Here is a 15,445-nt window from a genome sequence, read left to right as displayed (position 1 = left end):
TGGACATTGCATTCTTAATGTACAAGTGTAATATTGAAAGATGATCGGTTAATCGGCCTTCCATGTACCTAAGCATTAAAAAAACCGATAAAGGGGCAACAGAAAAGGTCGGCAGAACCCGAGCATTCCTAAAGAGATTAGACCTACGCCCAGAGTTGATTGAAATGAACATGACAATGGAAGATATTGTTCATGTAACATAATGGTTTTTGAGATCAATGAATAGAAATCACATTGCATGGATAAAAGCAATGTACCAACCAGCTGGTTAGTAAGGTCTCCTGCTGATAGTAGCGGAAACTTGGGCTTGAACCCCACTTGCAACTGGGTTGAGGAGTTATGGATGATGGCTTGCCCCCATTGTGTATTCCTCCAAAAGAAAAACAAAATAAAAATAATAAATAAATAAATAAAATTCAGCTACATATGCAAGGTTCTAGAATCACTTTTACCCAAACATTACCTTGGTCCTTGGCAACTCTACCTGTTAAGTATGGAGCAAGTTTGCTATTCAAATCGTTTATTTAGCTTCTCTAATCAACCAACCATAAGACATGTCAAGATTGCCTGGAGTCACTGAAACGCTCTAACCGGATAAACATTCACGAGCGGATTGGTATATTTGAGAAACATGCCCCCATTCTTCACGTACAAGTCATCTATCGCACACTAGCACCTCTTGCTACCCTGATTAGCCTAAAAAAAGTATTCTAAAAAATAAGATTCTATGATCATAAATACAGATACAGTCGGTGCTTCTCTTCTGTTAAGTGCTTCAATCACAACCTCCAAGTTTTCTCCATTTCTACAAAATGTGAGATGCCTTCAATCCTAACCCAAGTGATTTCTGGGCATTTGTTACGTCTTTAGGATCAAAGAACTGGGTAAAAAATACGGGTGAAAAAGCTCAAGTTGCGGGAAACGTTGTAAACCAATGCGGGAGGACGAGGCTTCACAATGGTGTCAATGGTGAACACCCATTGAAGAACTGAAGCAAACTCTGGTAGCTGTATTTAAGCTCTCGATCAATTTCTTCGTCATCCCCGGCTGGTTTGTGGCTCTAAGCTTAGCATCTTGAAAATTTCAGGACTTTCTTTCATCCTTCCATGGCAGAGGTGAGAAGCTCTTTCTTCATCTTCTGAGACTGAGAACGTTTTTCAAGCATTTAAATCAGATAAGTTCTTTGGTCCCTCTTAATTCATGGCTATTCTGCAGCTCAAATGTCCTTAAAAATTATAATAGACGAATGGAAAGATTAGTCTAGGGTTTCAGTTGAGAACTTTGTAGTAGAAGATCAACCGTGTTTTCAAAATGGAAGGATAAAATAGTTTGTGATGGAGGGCCTAAACGTTTCATTGGAGAGCTATTCATGTTATGTGAGGCCACCTAAAAGGGCACATGCAGGCAGTTTGTGAAAATCCAGGATACATATAAGTAGTTTCCATAATCTATAGGATAAACAAGTAATTAATCCTATAATTTATATTAAAAAATTAAAAACTTGAACTGTTGATATTAATTGGATAATCAAGCAATACATGGGCACATATAACTGATATAGACCAAAGGATTAATCCTCTAGAGTAGGGGTGTCAAAGGACTAGATTCAGATGGGACCCAAGGTTAGGTCGTATCAACCAGTGCCCTCTTTTTTAGCTTTTACTTTTTCTTTTTTTTTTTGCTTTTGGTTCAGAAGGGCCGGTTTAAGTTCTGACTAACCTCTGAACCAGGCATTAATCCGATACATAGGGGCATATCAGGATGGGTTGGACAGTCCAAATTTTAAAATCAGATTAGACTGGTCCATGTTTTTATTGTTCAATACACTTAACAGACCAAAATGGACCAACTCTATTTCTCACCAAACCGTCTGAAAGTCCATTGAAGCCTTGAAGGCGATGGTCTGAATATTTCATCGTTAAACTCTTCGAAGTTAGTCTCTCTCTCAAACCATCTTTCAAATGTTTCCCATCGTTCATCACCACAAACAAGATGGTCATCCTCCTTTTTGGAGGGTGGGCCAAGGTCGCGGACGCCCTAAATACATTTCATTCCACCTTCAGCACTGGCGAGTGGCGATGCTTATGGCATGGCCACTTCTCCATCTACACACCCTCAATAATCCGTTGCACCCAGCTCCAAGGGATTGATCCTTGATCTAGATTCACACAAACATAGGTTCGTATATAGATGATATCCGTTGGGCTTTTATTTAACACGACAGAGAACATCAACAAGATTAGTCTACCACCTCTTCATTGGCCAACAAAACCTACGTGGACGAAGATACCAGGACAACCCTGAATCAATGCATCAAGTGGCTCAATACGCAACCTCTGGATTTTGTTCTTTAAGTATGCCTCAGTTCTCAGGACACAATCTCTGCATCAGAAATGACAGAATTAACTATCACTCGGGAGGCAAACAGTAGGAATTTCATATGGGTAAGTCTAGTGGGACTTGAGTTAAACTTTGAATTCAGGGTAGATGACTTGTAGACAGGTGGGATTTGAATAATAGCGCAAAACAAAAGACTCTTAGTGTGAAAATGGGAACCCCAGATAGATATTCTATCACATAGGCCTACCTCTACCTTCCTTGGTTGGAATTCAGAGACGGCAATAGAAAAATAAGGGTCTTTTTGGTTTATAGTTAAAACCAGAATCCGAATCAAAATCCAAATGGTCCATTCCTATAGTCTGTTTGGTTGAAACAGGAACGGGAATGAAAATTAAGATCTGCAGGAATGGGATTTCATTCCCAAGGGAGGAAAAAGGAATTGCCATTCCCTCCCTCAAATGGGGGAATGGCAATGAGATTTCGATTCCATCCAACCAAACAGTTGAAATCGGAATAACCCATTCCGATTCTGATTCCAAACCCCTATTCTTGCAAGCCAAATAGGGCCTAAGTCATTATTTATATTTTTGTCAAATATATCTGCAAATTCTTTATATTTTCAGGTTTCAAAAAATTTTTGAAGCATCGTTTAGTTTGGACCGGATTGAGTCCAATCCAGTTAATTTGCATTTCAACTGGATTAAACTGCATCCGGTATGTATTAAATTGGTCCAATTCATTTGTAAATGGACCAGTGCTGGCAGGATCGGATTGGAAGAAATACTGTCCAATTGACACCTCTACTCTAGAGAGAGATTTTGAGGACAATGATACATGCAGAACTGTAACCACTACAAGTACATATATGTAGCCGTTACCCAGAGAAAGGAAGCAGAGGCCTGCATTGCACAGTGTAAATTTGCTTATCTATGCTTTTGTTGACACGTCCATTGGGGTACAAGTTCCTAAGAACGCAACGCCTTTCAAAAGCAAGACCTAGGATCTGAACAAGTATCCTGTACAATATGACAATGAAGAAAGAATTGGATAATCTAACAACAGAATAACACTGGACCGAATCATCTATGGCACCAACAGAACTAATAAATAGTTATAAAAAAAACACCAAACTAGATTGATAAAACATGTAACTGTTGAAACAAGTGCAATCGGAATTGGCAATACAGGTCAATATGCATCGGTTTTGGGGTTGAAACGCATGATGAACACATTGCTTTCTCATAGATATATCAGACACAATCACCCATTTCCCTTCATATTAGACCAATACAATAGTTCACTGATACAGGTACAGGTATAGATTAATACAAAATAGACAAAGACTGATTATGCATCGATATAGATGCAAATACAATTTTAAGTTAAAACCGTGTATTTTTTAAGTTAAATTAAAATACTGTTTACAAATTAAATGTTAATAATTGCAAAAAATGTATTTTATAGGGTAAACATGCAAGCCTTGTATTAAAAAATGGTGATAGAAAAAACTTCACTTGCATAAGAAAGAAAAAAATTGGAGCTCAGTCCATAACAATACTGAAGTAAAGAAAGAAATAAGTAAAGCATATTTTCTGTTGCTGGAATGTCACAACCAGATCCTGAAGCATTGACATCCATGTAGAAAGTCATTACTTGAAGAGAATAATAGATCTGAATTGCACAAAAATCACAATAGAAATTTATTTATCTATGCTTTTGTTGACACATCCATTGGTACAAGGCCCCAAGAATGCAACGCCTTTCAAAAGCAATAGGATACAATTACACATTTAGAGTATACATGCATCTACTCCATCAGCACCTAGGCAACACATTAGCAACGAAATTTTATGTTATATATATTTATCAACGATGAAGAAGATATTATTAAAAGGAATAAGGATTCGAACAGAGAGATAATGCTGAGATCTAACTTGCATCAATTGCTGAACCACAGCATATAAATTTACTGGAAGACCATAGCGGGCTAAAAAAAACAGAATACAGAGATAGGGAGCCGGCAGGAGATATAAGGAAAAAATAGACAGATAGATTAGCATAAGATGGGTAAGCATTCAAAGATTTTATCTGCTAGTAATTTGGACGTAGCACATTTAAAGCCTGCAGTGTATAAACCAAGGAAGATTACTTTGCAGTCAAGTGGAAGATCAATTGCAAAACCATTTTCGATAAACAAACTCGCATACAACCATAAATGCAGGACCAACTTATAACTTGTGCTGAAACAGTGGATCTTATGCCTTGTGCTATTGCGTTTCAGTGAATTGGATTTCCGCAAAATATATCAGAAACAATAACTAAACAGCACTAAAAACAAAAGCATTTTAAAATATCGGATTGCTGTGCATAAGAAAAATACAAAAGATCTAGGTTATGAACCAGTGAGGACTACAGAGGAGACTAAAAAAAGAAAACTATGCCTAATTTTCCAGATTATCGACGTCTTCTTATTTATCACATTTTGTATAAGGAAATGAAAAGAAAGGGGAAAAACTAGAACTATATCTTAACGAGAGAACGCAATCAAAAGAGGACTAGAGACCAAATCGAAAAACCTAAGGATCTTGTCTCCTTCTCTATTTTCAATCTACCGCTCGCCATCATCCCTCTGCATCTGCGTCCGGCGATCCGGCGCAAGCAAGTAAACGAAGAGAAGGGCATGGAAACTAGGGTTCAAATTCCTTTTATAGTTGAGTTGCCTCATGTAATTTATCAGATTAGAATGGTATGCTCATGTAACTTGCCACGTTGGCTTCAGATCCCAATCGGACCGATGGAAATACAAACACGTCACGGATGAAAATACAAAAAAGTCCCCCTGTACTTCTTTTATATAGGGGTCAGTGAAAAAGTCCCCCTGTACTTCTTTTTTGCGATAAAGAACTCCTGAACTTTAGCCGTTAGACAAAAATCCCCTTCCGTTAATGTTTGGTTAGTTAACTTTAAAAAAATTTTCATCCCACTGTCTAAAGTTTTTAAAATGTCTAAACTACCCTTCTTATACTATTCATTATCTTCTCCCATGTACCTCAAAACTAACATCAAGCACTCGCACACTGTCCCAAACCCGACCATCGCCAGTCAATAGTGGCAAGACCTGTGCCATTTCGGGCCTCTCCATTCACTCCCAAAGAACATAAAGTCCCATTCTGGCAAAGACCTGTGCAACCCATCTTGTGTTCTTTGGGAGTGAACTAAAAGGCGGCCCTGATATGGATAGATTGGTGGTGGGCCATGACTGGGTCTGTGTCACGATCCCGGTTAGGGACATAACGTGAGTTTCGTTTACTTTGAAGGAGACGATAGACCTCGATAAAAATCAAACGGTTTTACAGAAAATTCTTCAATTGATTCTCAAAACCATACTTACAAGAATATATATAGACTCCAATTAACTCCCAAATTACCATGACTCTCTAGTTGACTAAACTCCCAACTTAAACACAAGCACCATAGACGTTTCACATACAATTATAGAAAATCAAATTAATCCCTATACGTTACTAATAATGTGTCCCATTTTTAAGCAATCCCAGATCAGATCGGATTAAAAGTCTCTTGCAGCATCATCGCTCATGCCAAAATTTCCCCCTTTTAATTTATTTACTTATTTCATTGTATTCCTCTCATCCCCTGCTGAACAACATTCGATCAACAGCCATAGAGACGGCGACGAAGCTCTGCTGGGCCGACCTTTATAAAATTATTGTTGGCAACGAATCTAGTGATTACGATATGTGTTTGCTTGCCATTTGAACTATTGGTTTTGTTGCTCCAAATGTTGTTTCCCATGTCTCAAATTTCTTGATTCTTGTTTATTTACAATTAAATTGATCTGTTATTTGCTCAGAATCGGTTAAAGTTTCGTTGTACATCACTTAATCGTCTTACTCTGCATGAATACGGTGCTCACCGTGAGTATATGCGTGATTGCTATTTGATATACTATGGAGGGCCTGCGCGGGACCCACCGAACCAGCGGGCGCCAGCTCAATATTAGAAAGGAAAGACTCTTATGCCAATCGACGTCGGATGATGGTGGATATCGGACGGTGGGCATCGAAGGCATTGACATCGGACGACAAATCACGTTTCCTACTTGTTTTATAAATCTGAATTACTTAGTTATTTTACTCTACGAATTTACCAATGTCTATTATAAATACTTCTGTTTATGAGCTTTAATAACACACATAATTTCTCTATTCACTTCTCTCCCTACTAAGGCTCTATGCCTAGTTTTTTTCGTGAGGCTTCAAGTCCGAAGCCGACTCGATCGTCCGGGTGCTTGTATAGTTAGTCCGGTCGAGTGCGTCATGCTGCGTCAAGTAGTATTAGAGAGGGAGTTCACCCAGTCAGATGGCCAATCAAGACGGTAGCAGTCGCAACCAACCCCGTGACGGAGATCAGGGGTTACAAGCTATTTGGAGAACAACCGAAGAGCAGTACACAACCACGCGTAACATTGAGCAGTAGTTGGTAGAGATCGCTGAACAACTACAGACTTTGTTACGGGAGGATGTTCCAAGGAATAAGGATAACACGTTGCACCAAGCTGGAGGAGACGACCATGGTAGGCCAATCATCGATCCTATACCCAGGAACCCCATTCTTGATGATGATAGTGACGACGAGCAAGAATTCGGCGTTGCTCCAGTTATTCCCGGTGATGGTAGAACCGGTCGGAATTGGCAAAATCCCGACAATTTTAATCATCGTCGGAATAATGATGAAGTTAAACTCAAGGTGGATATTCCTACTTTTAGTGGAGATCTGGATATAGAGGGCCTTCTAGATTGGATCACCGAGGTCGACCGTTTCTTCAAGTACATGGAGATCCCGAAAGAAAGAATGGTGAAATTAGTAGCTTTTCGATTGAAGGGGGGAGCATCGGTCTGGTGGAAACGAATGAGGAGACTCAGATCAGAGAAGGAAGAGGTCCAATTCGAACATGGAGGCGAATGAAGCAATTAATAAGAGGTAGGTTTTTACCTCCTGATTATGAGCAGTATATGTTTGAGTCATATCAATGGTGTGTGTAGGGAACAAGAAGCGTGAACGAGTACACCTCAGAATTTCTGAGGTTGGCTGAACAGAACCAGTTATTAGAAAGTGACAATCAACAGGTAGCCTGTTATTTGAGTGGTTTGAGACCTACTATCCGAGACAAGATTGGTGTCCAGATGGTTCTGAGCGTGCAGGAAGCAAGGAACTTAGCTCTAAAGGCTGAGTTAATGTTCCAAGAGAGGACCCGAGCCGATAACTATCGACGGTATAGTGGGAGCGACAATAGGCCGACAGTAGTCGACAAGGCCAAGCCAACCCAAGGAGCACCACCCTCCCACCCGCCGAGTGTAGCTAACGGCAGTAAGACCGCCGTAGGAGGAAACACTCGAGGTAATACTTCAAACCTTCCTAAAGTCGTTAATCCCTATGCAAAACCTACTCCTTTTAAGTGCTTCAAGTGCAATGAAGTGGGGCATAGGTCTACTGACTGTCCCAGAAGAAAGGCGGTTAACATGGTAGAGAGGGATGAGGAAGAAGTGTGTGACGATGAAGTATATTGTGGACCCGATGGGGAGGACGAAGAAGGTACCTATGAGCATGAAGAGTACACGTGTGTAGTGAGGAAGCTAATGCTAGTTTAGAGAAGCAAAGATACCACACAATGACATTGGATGTTTCGCACTAGGTGTACTGTACAGGGTAAGCTATTTGAATTAATTATTGATAGCGACAGTCAGGAAAATATTATCTGCAGGGATGTGATACAGAAACTGCAACTACTTCCTGAGAAACACCCGAACCCTTACACGATTGGGTAGATCAAGGAAGTCGGGGGCGTACGTGTGGAGGAACGCTACAAGGTTCCATTCTCTATTGGTAAGTACACTGATGATGTTTATTGTTATATTGTGGATATGGATGCTTGCCATATTTTGCTTGGTAAGCCTTGGCAGTTTGATGCAGATGCCAAGCACCTGGTTAGGAAAAACACATACCAGCTCGAGAAAGAGGGTGTGCGCTATACACTATTACCCATGGCAGAAAAGAACCAACCCAAGGCTTTAAAGGTAGAAGAAAGAAAATTTCTTATCATAACCTATCGTCACTTTGAGTTTGTAAGAGGATGTAAGGATACCCGTGAGGTCCACTTGCTGGTGGTAAAGGGAGAAAGCGTGAGTGAATCACTAGGGGAGAACAAAATCCCAGTGGAAGTGCAGGGATTATTTGACGAGTTTCATGACGTAGTTCCTGATGAATTACCTAATGAGCTCCCATCCATGCGAGATATCTAGTATCACATTGATTTTGTTTCTGGAGCTAGCCTACCTAATCTGCCACATTACAGGATGAGCCCTAAAGAGAACGAGATTTTACGGGAGAAGGTAGAAGAATTGTTAAGAAAGGGTCATATCCAGGTTAGCATGAGTCCGTGTGCAATACCAACATTATTAACACCTAAGAAAGATGGGAGTTGGAGGATGTGTGTCGACAGCAGAGCAATCAACAAAATCACTATTGGCTACAAGTTTTTCATTCCCAGGCTGGATGACATGCTTGATCAACTTGATGGGGCTATGGTCTTTTCCAAAATCGATCTCAGGAATGGTTACTATCTGATCAGAATCCGTCCCGGAGATGAATGAAAGACAGCATTCAAAACCAGAGATGGATTGTTCGAATGGTTAGTCGTGTCTTTTGGACTAACTAACGCACCCAGCACCTTCATGAGACTGATGAATCAGGTACTATGCCCTTTCATTGGTGAATTTGTTGTGGTATATTTTGATGATATCTTGATTTACAGCAAATCTGTCGATGAACACATAGGACATATCCGAGAGGTATTGAGTGCATTAAGGGAGAACAAACTATATGCTAATCTAAAGAAGTGTACTTTTATGAGTGATAGTTTGTTGTTCTTGGGTTTCATAATAAGCAAGGACGGAATTAAGGTGGATGAGGAGAAAGTGCAAGCCATTAGGGAATGACCAACCCCAACGAACGTCACAGACGTAAGGCGTTTTCATGGGTTAGCAACTTTGTATAGGCGGTTTATTAAACGATTTAGTAGCATTGTAGCCCGTATCACTGAGTGTTTGAAAAATGGTAAGTTTCAATGGGGAGAAGAACAAGAGCAAAGTTTTGCTCTCATCAAAGAGAAGTTGTGCACCGCTCCTGTCTTAGTATTGCCAAGCTTTGACAAATTGTTTGAGGTTGAGTGTGATGCTAGTGGAGTCGGCATAGGGGCCGTGTTATCACAAGAAAAGAGACCAGTTGCCTTCTTCAGTGAAAAGCTGTGCGAAGCCAGGAAGAAATGGTCCACTTATGATAAAGAATTTTATGCTATCGTAAGAGCATTAAAGACCTGGGAGCACTATTTGATTGCTAAAGAATTTGTCCTCTACACCGAGCATCAAGCTCTTAAGTATTTAAGTAAGCAAAAACAGTTGAGGAGTGATCTACATGTAAGGTGGTCTGTTTTTATTGATAAACTCCCATACAAAATTATGTATAAGGCTGGGCAACAGAACACAATGGTCGATGCTTTGAACAGGCATGTGGCTCTCATCAAGACTCTCAGTATCGAAATTGTGGGTTTTGAATGTTTGGAGGATCTGTACGCCCAGGATGAAGACTTCAAACAGATTTGAGAAAAGTGCATGAATCGGCATTCGCAATCCCTTCTTATACTGTTTAAAGTTTTTAAAATGTCTAAACTACCCTTCTTATACTGTTCACTATCTTCTCCCTTATACCTCAAAACTAACATCAAGCACTCTCACACTGTCCCAAACTCGACCATCGCCGGTCAATAGTGGCAAGACCTGTGCCATTTTGGGCCTCTCCATTCACTCCCAAAGAACATAAAAGTCCCATTCTGGCAAAGACCTGTGCAACCCATCTTGTGTTCTTTGGGAGTGAACTAAAAGGCCCTGATATTGATAAATTGGTGGTGGGCCATGACTGGGTCTGTGTCACGATCCCGATTAGGGACATAACGTGAGTTTCGTTTATTTGAAGGAGATAAGAGACCTCGATAAAAATCAAACGGTTTTAAAGAAAATTCTTCAATTGATTCTCAAAACGATACTTACAAGAATATATATAGACTCCAAATAACTCTCAAATTACCATGGCTCTCTAGTTAACTAAACCCCCTACTTAAACACAAGCACTATAGACGTTTCACATACAATTATAGAAAATCAAATTAATCTCTATCCGTTACAAATAACGTGTCCCACTTTTAAGCAATCCCAGATCAGATCGGATTAAAAGTCTCTTGCAGCATCATTGCTCATGCCAAAATTTCCCCCTTTTAATTTATTTACTTATTTCATTGTATTCCTCTCATCCCCTGCTGAACAACATTCGATCAACAGCAATTGAGACGGCGATGAAGCTCTGCTGGGCCGACCTTTATAAAATTATTGTTGGCAACGAATCTAGTGATTACGATATGTGTTTGTTTGCCATTTGAACTATTGGTTTTGTTGTTCCAAATGTTGTTTCCCATGTCTCAAATTTCTTGATTCTTGTTATTTACAATTAAATTGATCTGTTATTTGCTCAGAATCAGTTAAAGTTTCGTTGTTCATCACTTAATCGTCTTACTCTGCATGAATACGGTGCTCACCGCGAGTATATGCGTGATTGCTACTTGATATACCTGCCATATTATTTGGAAGCAAATAATAAATTTACGTTGGGTGTCAAATATCTCTTTACTGCGGTGTGATGTGTTGTCATGCGAGATGGACAGAGCGGGAAGGATCCCCAATCCGTTCCTTTGGGTTTGCAACGGCTTGAACCTACATGTGTTGTGCTAGATGAATGCTGTGAACGTCACAGGTGTGAGACTCTGAATTACCTGAGCTCATTACATGAAGAGGATTAATTCAGTAAGCAAAGCAAAAGGGGAGGGGAGCGTTTACGAGAACTAGAGCTGAAAGAAGGAGAGAGCCGACTCTAAGGAACTGAGAGGTCGTGGGATTGATCATTTGATCGTAGGCTTTCTGGACTCCCTCACTGTGTTGGCCGGAATCGTTTTTCTCTCCGTTCAAAACACAAAATTAAAATTACAATCATTGAGAAATCCACAGGAAAAAAAACATAGCTTTTCCGATTCTAACTCCAGTTGGTGACAATGAGCACCGGTTGAACCCCAGCCTCATTGGCGAGATTTGGTCATCTCTAAGCCAAGTCCGTGCCTAAGCCAAGCATAGTTCAGTCATGGTCACCACTGAACAGAGTAAGTTCTTGTCCCATGGCTTCGATCTCGCTTGGGCCGAGTCTGCCGGGTCCAACGGCTTCCTCCTCTGGCTTCAGCACATGGGCGACGGCTTAAAGGCCATCATAGTTGACCTGCTCTCCCTCCCTATGCCCATTATAGCAGCGGTATCGGGGCACGCTGCTACTACTGGGTTTATGCTCGTGCTTAGCCACGACTACGTCTTGATGAGGAAGGACAGGGGGTCTTCTATATGAGCGAGCTCGACATCGGGCTTACCCTTCCCGATTACTTCATGGCATTGTTGAGAGAAAAGATTCAATCGTCGATGGCTCGGTGATTGAAGGCCGAGGGGACGGTCAAAATGGGTTTTAAGAGAAAAAGGGCAAGAAAAAGAAAATAGAAAAAGTTTAGTGAAGTATTTTGATAATTAACGTTTTTCGTCATCTGAATTATCGGTCAAGGGGGTCTTTGTAAGGGGTCTTTGTCGCGAAAAAAAGTATAAGGGGAGACTTTGTCACTAACCCATAGTACAAGAGGGTTTTTGTAATTTACCCTTTAATTTATTTTCACGGCTGGCGTGTTCGCATATGATTGGGGATCGCATGGGAGTGATGTTGAACTCCTTTTCTGGCATCAATTAGAACTCTATTTTAGTCTTTTTAGGTTTTTCACGCTATTAGGATTTAGGATACAAGAAAGATCCTCTCGTGTTTCTGAGGCATCATTCTTTGATCTTTCCCGGTTTCCCCTTCCCTTTCGAGGGGGAACTGTGTTCCTGACTCCTGTTCTCTACTCCTCTTTTTAACTGTTTAGGTGTTGTTAGTCAGTTAAACTAGAAGATCTCTCCCTGGTTTCTCAATTTTTCTGTCACTCTACAAACATCAATGGCTGGGCTTCTGCATAAATTCCTCAAAAAACCTTACAATCTGAGAATCATCACAAGCTTGAACAAACCCCAACCGCCAAATCTTGCAGTTCCCTTTGGCCTTCATGAACCTAGTCTCAGTGGAAGCAAATCAGACTATCAATGTTATCTAAACCCTACGCCGGATGCTTTTGAACAACAGAAACCTACTTCTTCGCCGCTCTTGCAGATTTTCCCCAATTTCCCTTTTGGGTATTATTTGAATCCAATTCCTCAAACTGGGTTCGATCGAGTGGACATTGACTTTAAGGAAGCTGAGGTTGGGTCCGGTGATACTGAGACGGTTTGGGCTGACAGCGTGAAGAAGAAGAGGAAGAAGAAGATGAACAAGCACAAGTACAAGAAGCTCAGAAAGCGTCTCCGGCGACAGACTTAGTTCCTGGCGGTGGGAATTGTATATATATATATTCCTCCCATTCTTATTATGTAGGGATTTTGACAATTTTCTTCTCCAATCTCCATTAACCACTTGTTTAGTTTCTTTTTTTTTTTGTTTTTTGAGAATTTTGTTTCAGAAAATCGATATGGGTAATAATTTTGGGTACTCTCGTTCTTCTCTCTGTCTCTCTCTGCGTTCCGGCGTTCGTCAAAATTCAACAGCAATTTGAATGTAGTAAATTGCTTACATGCTTTGTTTATAGACTTGCATATATATACTTGTATGTACATTCTCAATGATAACAGTATAAAATTCACATCTGAATTTGTATATTAAGTATGAATGACAACCGTATGTATATGGAATATCGTACATCTTCTTAAAGATTAGCTTAGCTGAATACAATTGCTATTGAGTAGACTGTGGAACCAATAACAATATTTGACACTGGTCATAAAATACATGCATTTTGTGAGAACAAGGTTTTAAGTGAAGGTAATGGTTGTTCAGCGGGCTGTGGAACCAATAAAGTATGGGATTCGCTCCTTTCACAGTGGGAGGATGGGGGCCATGATTTTGTGGAATGTCATTAGTTCCACAGCCCGTTAAACAGTTATTTCATTCAGCTAATCCGAATTCATTTTGTGGCTAGTGTTGGGCATTATCATTGGTTTTACAATCATTCTTTTTTTTTTTATTGGAAAGAGCAGGGTGTTCAATTCTAGCCTGGTTTGACTCGCAAATTTCTTTAAGCCCAGCTCAAGCCCAGAAATTTGCAGCCCGACCTAAATGTAATGTTTCAGGTCAGGCCTGAAATGAACTAGCAATAATCAAGAAACAATGAACTCGGATAGATGCTGTAGATGTCGTAGAAAGGCAACAGGGAGCTGTTGCAAGAAACAATGAACTAGCAACTATCAAGAAAACAAAATTAAGAATTAATAAAATGATTTAATGAAACAGACACTCTGACAAAGAGAGAGAGATACCTATCATTTCGTTCCCTAAGCTTGGTAAGAAATTTCTCGTTATCGTCCTCAACAGCCTTGAGGATGCTATCCATGAGCAGCTTCTTGTCGTCGACACCAAGTTTGGTAATTTTCACCTCATTTCGAACAACCCTTCCACTATCTAGGACCTGCGTCAGCATTCCCCTCCTCAAACGGTCGTATGTGGGGAGCCTCTCCATAGCCAGCCCATTTCAACCCCCATGCCTCCCACTCAGATTAAAAACATCCGGCGGAGAGGGTTGCTTTGTTTGTGTGGTGTTTACTTGGGTGGTATATGTTGTAAGATTATCACAAAGCGGTAAACATTGAGACCTAACTCCTCTACAAATCAAAACCAATGCTTAAGCACTGCCAGAGAAGTAAAAAAAATCCTTCCGGTTAATCTAGCCCACTCAAATAGAGTGACCCTCTTTTTGTAGTTTTTTGACTCTTATTCAACTCTCCTTTGAAAAGAACGGAACGTCGCTATACAGATTAAGACGATATTTCAGACGATGTTCTACTCTGCAATGTTTTTTCTTGGGCTTCTCTTCTTAGAGAAGGATTGCAGAGAGAGATTTTGAAGAAAAAAAATTTTCGCCGGCGTGCCAAAGATTACTGCACTTTAGTCTTTAGAGAGAGAAAAGAAGGTTCGATCAGTCAACGACGGAGCAAATCTGGAGTCCAGCATATTTGAAACTAACAGCCTATGGAATTTATTTGAAACTAACGAAAAATTATTTTTAATGGCGTATGGATTTTATTTTTTTATCATATATGCTGAACACATTCACCCTTCATACCTTCTCTCTCTTTTTCGTCTCTTCTTCCCCCTCCCCTCTCCTCTCACCGCCCCTTCGCCTTTGCAGCTTCCATCCCTCGTTGATTCAATTTTCTGGTTCTTCTCTCTCCACCGGTATGTTATTGTATTCAGGCCACTGATTCAAGTTTCTCTCTCACATTTCTTCTCTCCCCATTGATACATTACTGTACTCGGCCACACAGGAATCCTCCTCGCCACTGCAACCCTCACCGCTACTGTACTCCAACATCATTGAGGACCAGCTGGGCCAACTTCTTTACCACCTCGAATGGAACAATAGCACTTCCTTCTACTACACCTCGGACTCTTCCAAGATGTGCAAGACTAAGCATTTCGAAGTGGGGATCCCTAAACCCAATTGACTAGATGGTACAAACCACCTCGGCCACCAATACGTCGATGGGTTCCTCTGCAATGCTTGGGAGAAGGTTGATTTCATTTGATAGTATTAGGTCGTTGTCACCAAAAGGGTTGTTCATTGACAGGGTGGTTCTCTGCACGAAGATCCGTTCATGTTATGACTTCCGAAGGAGGGAGTAGTACTCGAGGATGAAAAATGGCAAGCAAGCAAAGAAATGGGGGGCGATGTACATTGTTTTTGAGTTGGTCACCTTTTAGAATTAACAAGGTACTCCACCTTGTACAGTTGTACATTGCATGAGTCCTGGGGTTCTGATCTAACGGTGGGTTCCTGGAAAATGGGTCCTTTAAAGGTGAGAGGGAAGAA

The 15,445-nt window shown here is 40.6% G+C and overlaps 1 long non-coding RNA gene and 1 pseudogene across 2 annotated transcripts; one reads left to right on the top strand and one right to left on the bottom strand.

Moving 5' to 3' along the window:
- Positions 1 to 378: 378 nt before the first annotated feature.
- On the bottom strand, positions 379 to 5,022 carry LOC104591553 (uncharacterized). 2 transcript variants are annotated; one of them, XR_016085284.1, is made up of 3 exons: positions 4,917 to 5,022; positions 3,219 to 3,356; positions 379 to 2,382 (listed from the first exon to the last, which is right to left on the bottom strand). It is a non-coding gene; the product is annotated as an uncharacterized LOC104591553 (long non-coding RNA). The 2 variants fall into 2 exon arrangements; XR_002022361.2 differs by having other exon boundaries at positions 379 to 3,356.
- A 6,094-nt stretch (positions 5,023 to 11,116) lies between these two features.
- Positions 11,117 to 12,060, top strand: LOC148791995 (enoyl-CoA delta isomerase 2, peroxisomal pseudogene; annotated as a pseudogene).
- Positions 12,061 to 15,445: the final 3,385 nt, after the last annotated feature.

Source organism: Nelumbo nucifera, chromosome 4 (assembly GCF_055504915.1).
Source record: "Nelumbo nucifera cultivar China Antique chromosome 4, China Antique-T2T, whole genome shotgun sequence".
Classification (NCBI taxonomy): domain Eukaryota; kingdom Viridiplantae; phylum Streptophyta; class Magnoliopsida; order Proteales; family Nelumbonaceae; genus Nelumbo; species Nelumbo nucifera.
Note: the sequence above shows the minus strand (reverse complement) of the source record. Positions and strands in the feature narration are given on the sequence as shown.